Source organism: Pholis gunnellus (assembly GCF_910591455.1).
Source record: "Pholis gunnellus genome assembly, chromosome: 5".
Taxonomy (NCBI): domain Eukaryota; kingdom Metazoa; phylum Chordata; class Actinopteri; order Perciformes; family Pholidae; genus Pholis; species Pholis gunnellus.
Window position 1 is genome coordinate 1,706,622 of NC_136531.1, and position 8,621 is coordinate 1,715,242.

Genomic DNA, 8,621 nt, shown 5'->3' on the forward strand with positions numbered 1-8,621 from the left:
TCAGCTCGGCAAACAGATTATTCAGCCGGTATCCTTCTGTTCCAGTGTCCCACACACGATAAGAAATGGTCTCTGCTGTCTTTCACTGCTGTACTTTCTGAGGGTATCCTGGGAGATAATCTCCGAGACAAATGTTTACATTGAAAAGAATAGATCTGGACTCTGCTATTACTGCTTCATATTTAATACTTTGTTTCCCTCTCTGAAAACTGTGCTGGATTCGAAAAAAAGAGAAATGCTGCTGCTGTAAAATGAAGGGAATTACTTATTTATTTTTAGGAATGTTCTAAATTTATATTTGAAACGGAACAGCTTTGACCTGGTTAATCACAACGGAGGCTGTGGGTGCAGCCACTCTATTAGACTAATTTGATTAGTCTTTGATAGTTACCAGACACCAAAATCCTTTCTTTCTGGTTCTGCAGTCAAGGTGTTAATTCTTTTATTAAATGGACCATAATTTACTAAATGATTATCCACGATGCTTCATGTCTTAAAGCTGCATTCTCTCTAATGTCCATCAGGGGGCGACTCCTCTGATTGTATAGAAGTTTATGAACAGATGACTCTACTTCTCTCTTTATTTATTACCTCAGTAAACATGGTGTTTTTGGTTTCACACGGGACACAAGCAGCAGAAATTCCTATGTTTTTTTTTTTACCCAGACCTCCACCCCGACCTCCGCCCTACACGGACTTTGTCGATATATGCTCGATCCATTAACGACCAAACTGACGACGCACCGTCAGACACACGGCCCTTTGCGATGTTATCTGTGTGGCAATGTTTCGACCTCTCCGTGCACATCCAACATTTTGATGGGAAAGTCATTAAAACCCGCACAAGTTATAGAAGATCCGAACGTTTCCTCGTCATGATTGTGACCGTCTTTGCAGAAAGTATAACCTACTTTTTATAGGTATACGTGCAAACGCACCAAACTTTAAGTCAATATATTAGAAAATCACCTAACTGCGCTCCCTCCTGTGTATCCATGTGCATATTCTCTTTTTCTTATTATTTTCCTATTAAACCCCGCCATCCCACCATCCCTCCCTGAGTTACGCTCAAATCCACATTAAGCGCCTCCACTCTTCCCTCTGATGCCACTCGTTTCCCTTTCATGTCTTTATTTTCCTCTCTGATCTCACCCAGGCCCGGGCCGTCACGTCACCGAGCTGCCAACTCAGAAAGAAATGTCATTAGCGAAACATATTTTGACAAAGCTTTTGCGTCACATAAAGCCCCATAGAAATGAATTCTAACGCTATTTTCTGCCCATTTTCCCCGGTTCTGGATAACAAAGCAGTGGATCCTGCCTCATAAATCCTCCAGCGGACATGTGGCACCTACAAGAGATTATCATAAAACCTCATCTGCAAACTAAAGGATGCAGTCACACCTATACAATTCCTGTATTTGCTCTGAATGAGAACACATTTACATTTGTAAGCTCGGCCGGATTGAAACAGTAGGAAGCTCTGTGGTGAAAAATGAGCTGCGGCCCCCTCCGTTGATTCTCTGGGCGTTGTGTACGTTCCCCGCCGCCTTCAGGTACCCGTCAAGTGCAGCGCGCACACCGCAATGCAGTTTAATTATATTTTGCCTAAAGCTCCAGAAACTGAGCAGAACTCCGACACTATATCCTATAAACCTCCTACATCCAGGTTGTGTTGCAGTGTGTCAGGTAACTAAAAGCAATTTGATTAAACACATTTATTCAGGAAAGTGCAGCATGTAAGAATAACTCTTCACACCTCAGGGCCTCAAGACTTGGAAATAAGTTTCATAGTTCATAAAATAACCAAAATCCGATCAACATGAACTGCTTTCGGAGTTTTTATGGTCTCCGGGGTCAGAATAGTGTGTCTGTGTGTGTGTGTGTGTGTGTGTGTGTGTGTGTGTGTGTGTGTGTGTGTGTGTGTGTCCAGCTGTTTTACTCTGACGGCGAATTAATGAGCAGGTGAGAAAGTAGACAAATGAGTATTGAAAACAGAATTTGTGCGTCATCCTATCGGCCTTTACAGAGACCAACGGCCAAACTATTAAGAACGAATATCGGCTGATAACGATCAGCGACCGATTGATCGGAGCCCCCGCTTGAGCTAAATCAAAATGATGCAGCAAAGCCAACAGAAAATCTATTGAAAGGCAAGAATTTGACAACACAAAAAATTCAAATTAGGATGGATATAGTGCTTCGAAATACGGAAATCACAAATGAACAGAAGTGACCATATGTGGAATGTGGAGGAGTCTCTGGTAGAGACCTGTCAATCACTGTGTAGCCCCGCCCCTAAAGCATCCCCTGCTTTATGGTCTGTGTGACTCTAAATGGACCATCATTTACTAAATGAACATCATGCTGTATTGAAGAAGACTTGAAACTAGAGATTGAGACCATAAACTCATGTTTACAATGTTTACTGAGGTAATAAATCAAGAGAGAAGTAGAGTCATTTTCTCATAGACTTCTATACAACCAGAGGAGTCGCCCCCTGGTGGACACTAGAGAGAATGCAGCTTTAACACGTGAAGCTTCTGTTTGTAATGGAAGGAGAGTCTCCAGCCATGCTAGCTGCTACATGAGGCTGAAAATGGGAACAGTGGTAGTTTGAGCCAAATGCAAACAATGACAACACTAGCATGATGATGTCTAGCAGGTCTAATTTTTTACCATGTTCATCCTCTTAGTTAAGCGTGTTAGCATGCTTACATTTGCTAAGTAGCATTAAAGACTACTTACACTAGGCGGATGGGAATCATTAGTTATTGCAGGTATTTGGTCCATAACCAAATTATTTGACAACCTGAAATGTGTTACAAAAATCAGTAGGATTTATCCTCTGGGGACCATGACTTCAGGGTAATCCATTCAATAATAAGTGGCGATATCTCAGTCTAGACCACAGTAGTGGAGCAGAAGAAAGACCAGTGTTGCTGTCTCCTTAAAAACACCCTCCTCCAGTTCTGTGCTAGAAAGCAATCCATTTGATTCATTTTGTTTTTGCTGGCACACAATGGGAATTGCTTCGGGAGGCTGGTGCCAATGCCAATATGTGTTTTTTGCGTCAGTGTTTCTGTTATGTTGAAGTAACAAGAGTTCTGCTTTTTTTGCCCAGTCTTAAAGAACAACATTTACATACTACTACTTGATCAGAATGACTAAAGCAGATGTGGGCTGCTGTGATGAGCTTTCCACTATAGCAACAAGTAAAGCTAACAACCCTTATGATAATGATGGAACATTCACAAAAACCTAATTTATCTCCACACACCAGTGGTGGTGGGACAAGGAAAGCTTCAGCATTGAGTCAAGTCACTTAAAAAAATTCCGCCAGCAAAGCAAATCCAGTTATGCATGAAGAGTAAGCTTCTACACACACACACACACACACACACATACACACACGGTCGTGTTTACATCACTTTCGAGGACATAACATTGACTTACATTCATTTCCTAGAGACTTCCCATAACCTCAACCTAAACCTAACTTTACCTCAACCTTAAACCAAGTATTCACCCTAAAATGTACTGATTTACATTATGGAGACATTTATGTGTCCCCAAAAGGATAGCGAGTCCCCACAATGTGATGTGACTGTGTAAACACATTTATGTCCCCACACACACACACACACTCTATGCCAAGCCATGCTACGGCTCAATGAAAGGCAGCATGTAAACAAACAGCATGAGCCAACATGTATGGGTGTCCAAACTAATTCATCGGTCTGTAAAAGGGAGACTGATCAATTGCATGTGATCAGGAATCAGAGTGAGACAAGCAGACCGGCCAATCAATTGTTTGCTAATGAGGGAGAGTTGTATAAATGATGGATGTATAAACAGATGGATGTAAAATGGGTGTAGCTGGAGTAATACTCCCCTTGATCAATAGTGCTCAAACAAACTTCTGGACCAATAATATTAATAACGAGAGACATCAACACAATTTATTTATTCCAAAAGACACCAAAAACTTTACTTTTTTAACACAATACGTCCCATGAAGGGTAATTCTTCTTGATTCTAGTTTCTTATTTAAGATGCAGATCGAGGCAATTATTAAACAATCTTTTTATTGTTTTTTTCCCGTTTGTTTTAGTGCTAATGATAGTCACTAACATTTTAACTAGGAGGAGGAGAACAGTGGAACATTCCTGAGAAGCAGAAAAGATTCTTGACTTGATGCTCCAGAAAAAAAAAACACATTTCTGTGTTCAACTTTGATGAATCTAAACTAACCGTTTAAAAAACCGAAAGTTGCACAAAAACACAAATTAACTAACTGATCGAGGCAGCAGCAACTCCCATGTTCTGCAAGGTGAAACGATTGTTTTTGTCAATGGAGTCTCGTGTCTTCGTAGAGAGCTTAGATAACAGCTTCAGTCAGAACGGTCTGTCTGACAGCAAAGTGAAAAGGTGAAAATATGCTAAATACGCTTAAACTGATATAGATTCTTAGTTGTCGTCCACTTTAGCACATTGCTTTGCTGCCGTGCTGGCTCTCCTGTCTGTTTCTAGAAACTCCATCTACTGTAGTAATACACTGACTGTGGAGAAGTATACCTTTCCCTTTATTAAAGATTACAACTTTCAGCTCCAGAGTAAAGAATAAGACAAAGATTGGATCAGAGTTCTGGTCGTGCTGCTTTCATTTCCCATCATTCCTCCTGATTAGTAGTCCAACACTGATTTATGGACAACATGACAATATGGTTCTTCCACATCAACATAGACGGAGCAGACAAGCGTTTAATCAAAACGTGGAGTGATCTTTTCATTGAGCCATTTATGAGTGAAAAAGAATGAACAGCTCTGAAGTAGAATGTTGTCCTCATCCCTCTAAAAAGTTCAAACTAACCTCCCAAACTGTGTCACTAGCAGAGAGAAAGAAGCCAGAAGCCAGCTGTGAGGCCGTCAGAGCAGCGTCTTGTTCTCACTTCACATCTGCTCCTGACTGCTGTGCGTGTGTGTGCGTGTGTGTGTGTGTGTGTGTGTGCGCATTAGCCTAAAAGTCTCCATCAGCATCAACACATCAAAGCCTTTTGTAGCTGCCACTTCTGGAGGGCCCACCTGCAGTGAGCTTCAGCGCCTCCTAATTGGGACCCGTAATAAGGAAAATGTTCAGACAGCTGTCGTCACCTTAAATGTCAAAATGCCACACACACCTTCAGCAACAAGTGATCCGACACAAACATAAATGTCGCTCCTCGCTGGCTTCGCTCTGGTCACTTGAGCAAACAGCACCCGGCGCTTCATGATGAGAATGAATTGCCTCTTGAAAATATTTTCCTCCTGAAACATAATTAAGAGTAAAGAATCCAACCCTCGAGCTAATTATCAAAAGCAGCTCCGATCCAACCAGCTGTGACTTTGTAGCTCCAACAGCGGATTAGAACATAATGTGAAAACTTCAAAATGTGCCGGTCCTGCATGTAGTTTAGTAATAACAATATAATCAGAAAGGTAATTAGTTTGCAAACTCTTTGGTTTGTTTTTCAAAGTGTAAACAGGATCAAGAGCATAAGCTGTATATAAGACGTGAACGTAGTCACTGTAGCGACATGCATTAGTGTGAGGAATAAGGTTTTGAAGCCTCGAGTTCGGCATTTTGGCCGATCTAGTCACGCACTGCTGTGCTGTGATTGGTGGATTATCTGGCGATCGCGATGTGCTTTCCTAGCGTAGACTGTGTGTAAAGATGGAAGAGTCTAGTGCGGATGGCTAGTTAGCTAGCTAGCTTACTTATTACAAAGCTGTTGTCTGGCAGTAGCGATGTGCTTTCCTTTGTCCTGTGAGAAGAGTGTGGTGATGATGCATTAAGTTGTTTAATTTGACTCATTTAGCAGCTAGTTAGGTGGCTAGCTAGCTTGTTTCTTCCACTTTCATGCTGCACTGGTTACAAAAATTGAGCGCAAGAAATCTCATTAAGTTAAATTAATGAGAAATTAACAAACATACTTTGGTCAGTCTTCATAGCAGAAAGCCCTGATGGTATCTTCTCCCGAACAGTTGAGGACCAGCCAATCACAGCACAGCAGGGAGTAAATAGGAACGAACACTCTTGGGGGGAAAAAAAAAGAAATCTTGGTTTTGGGCCACGGCCATCTTGGTTTTTTCAACTTTTTAACGGAAATGACCATATTTGGACTATATGGAGGAGTGACCTAGAGCCTCTGGTAACGACCTGTCTGTCACAGTAAGCCCCCCCCCCCACACACACCACACACTAAAGCATCCCCTGCTTTATGGTCTGTGTGACTCTAAATGGACCATCATTTACTAAATGAACATCATGCTGTATTGAAGAAGACTTGAAACTAGAGATTGAGACCATAAACTCATGTTTACAATGTTTACTGAGGTAATAAATCAAGAGAGAAGTAGAGTCATTTTCTCATAGACTTCTATACAACCAGAGGAGTCGCCCCCTGGTGGACACTAGAGAGAATGCAGCTTTTAGACACATTCAATTCACTTTTCAGAACCCAAGGTTGCCGCCTGTTCAGGAGTGGTCCACTCTAATGTTACTACTACAGAGAAATACCACTTTTAGTCGTGGCGGAGAACACACACACACACACACACATCCTTGACAAACCATGTGTGACCACTTGATAGAATTTACAGAGCTAAGATAAGAGCTCTCTCAGTTTAATTCGGATTCCCATTTCTTTTTTTTTAACTGTAATTGGCCCACAGAGAGTGAACTGGTGGGACGTCGATAGCCAATTAATCAGAGGGATGACTACACGTGTGTTTCCTCTCTGTGCTGCACAATAAGAGGGCCGTCAAGAGGCAGGAAAGGGGGGGGGGGGGGGGGGCTGCAGAGCACGACATGCAATTACCACCCTTACCTCCCACTATCTCTGGGCTCAGGCTTAACTTAAAGCTTGCACACCGACGCCACGTTCGGCGCGCAAAGCAGGAGGACACAATGTGAGGAGGTGCTTCCCGGATGAGCGGAGGTGCAGGCACGCCGCGCAGTCTGGCACATCGGTGTCTGCAGCTGAGAAATGAGGGCCGAGAGACAATGGAGGAGCGATGTCCTCTGCATCAATGCCGTCACGGACAGATGACTCGTGCACACATATTGACATACTGCATGCACACAGTCAATCACACACACACACACCCACAGCTTTGCTCTTCTGTCTGTTTGTTTACAGAGATTGCAGTTAGACATAAACGGATATTGTGTGTGTGTGTGTGTGTGTGCATGATTTAGAGGAGTGCACGTATGAATGAATCTTTAACACTGAATCTTCGAGCTGAACTGAATGAAATGATACGGTTCAGGAAGTCATTTCTTAATTTTTCCACCTCTAGCATCTGTTTCTCTGCTTGTCAACCCCGCGCATGCCAACAGTATCTGGGCGTTCCACGACGCCGTACTGTGCTTCCAGGCACACCGTTAAAGTGTCAGAGCGAGATTTCACCAGAGGCAATTAGAGGCGTCTGCAGCGGGATGTGCTTACCGTGTTCACAGGAGCTGCATTTGAGCGACCCACTGATGTGGTTTATCCCAACTTTGAGAGTTGAAAGTTAAACATGTTCTCACTTCCCACCTCTTCAAATACTCTGACGCTTGGCTAGTGGCCCGACGCTTCAAGCTATGACGCTCTAGTTCCCCTTCAGTGCCAGTATTGGGCGTGTTGGTGGTGTTATAGGGGAAAGAAAAGTCACCGTTGACTGTTTCACGCAGGACATGAACAGCGGTCTCCTGGGTGAAAGTCTTTGTCTATTGATCCTCAGCTCCCATCCACCTTATATGGACTTTTGCCGCTCTTTATACCTCAGTTGCTCTGAGCGTCTAATAATGATGTGAATTGGTTTACGTTGGAGTTAGTTGAAAGCTGCTGAGTCTCTTACAGATGCTAAAGTAACAATCAATCTATCTATCTATCTATCTATCTATCTATCTATCTATCTATCTATCTATCTATCTATCTATCTATCTATCTATCTATCTATCTATCTATCGCTCTCTCTAAAGGGTGCGTTGCTATCAGCCTCTGAGCGGCACTGACCAAGCGGCAGTATTCGACAATGTGTGAGTGAGAATGAGTTGGATTTTTTTTTCAATTTTAGTTAATTAAGATTTGAGTTTTGTACTATGTTCCATCCCTCAATGTGACACTGGAATAAAGAAAATGCCAAATATAAACGCCACCAAACTGCCCGAGGGAGGAGAGCCGTGACGGAAGCTAAGCTAAGCTAAGCTAAGCCAGCTATAGGACCTGAGGCTACTCCACTACCCAGCATGCACCTGTGCTGTCTGATGCCCGGTCACAGAAAAATGAGATGGATGAAAGCAGCGGATTTCGTTGCGCATCCCTGTGTAGCAAATTGACAATAAATGATCCTTGAACCTTGAAACTAATCAGCATTTGCTCAAAGGGAATGTCCCTTTGAGCAAATGTAACACAGACTCACTTTGTAACCAATCATGATTCAGTTCCTCACCATTGAATTAACGTAATTTGGGCTTTCAAGTGGAATGAGTAAAGGTGTGTGTGTGTGTGTGTGTGTGTGTGTGTGTGTGTGTGAGATAAACAGCTGGATGACTCATCAGTTTCAGCTCTCTCTCTGTTTCAGAATGTTTCTATC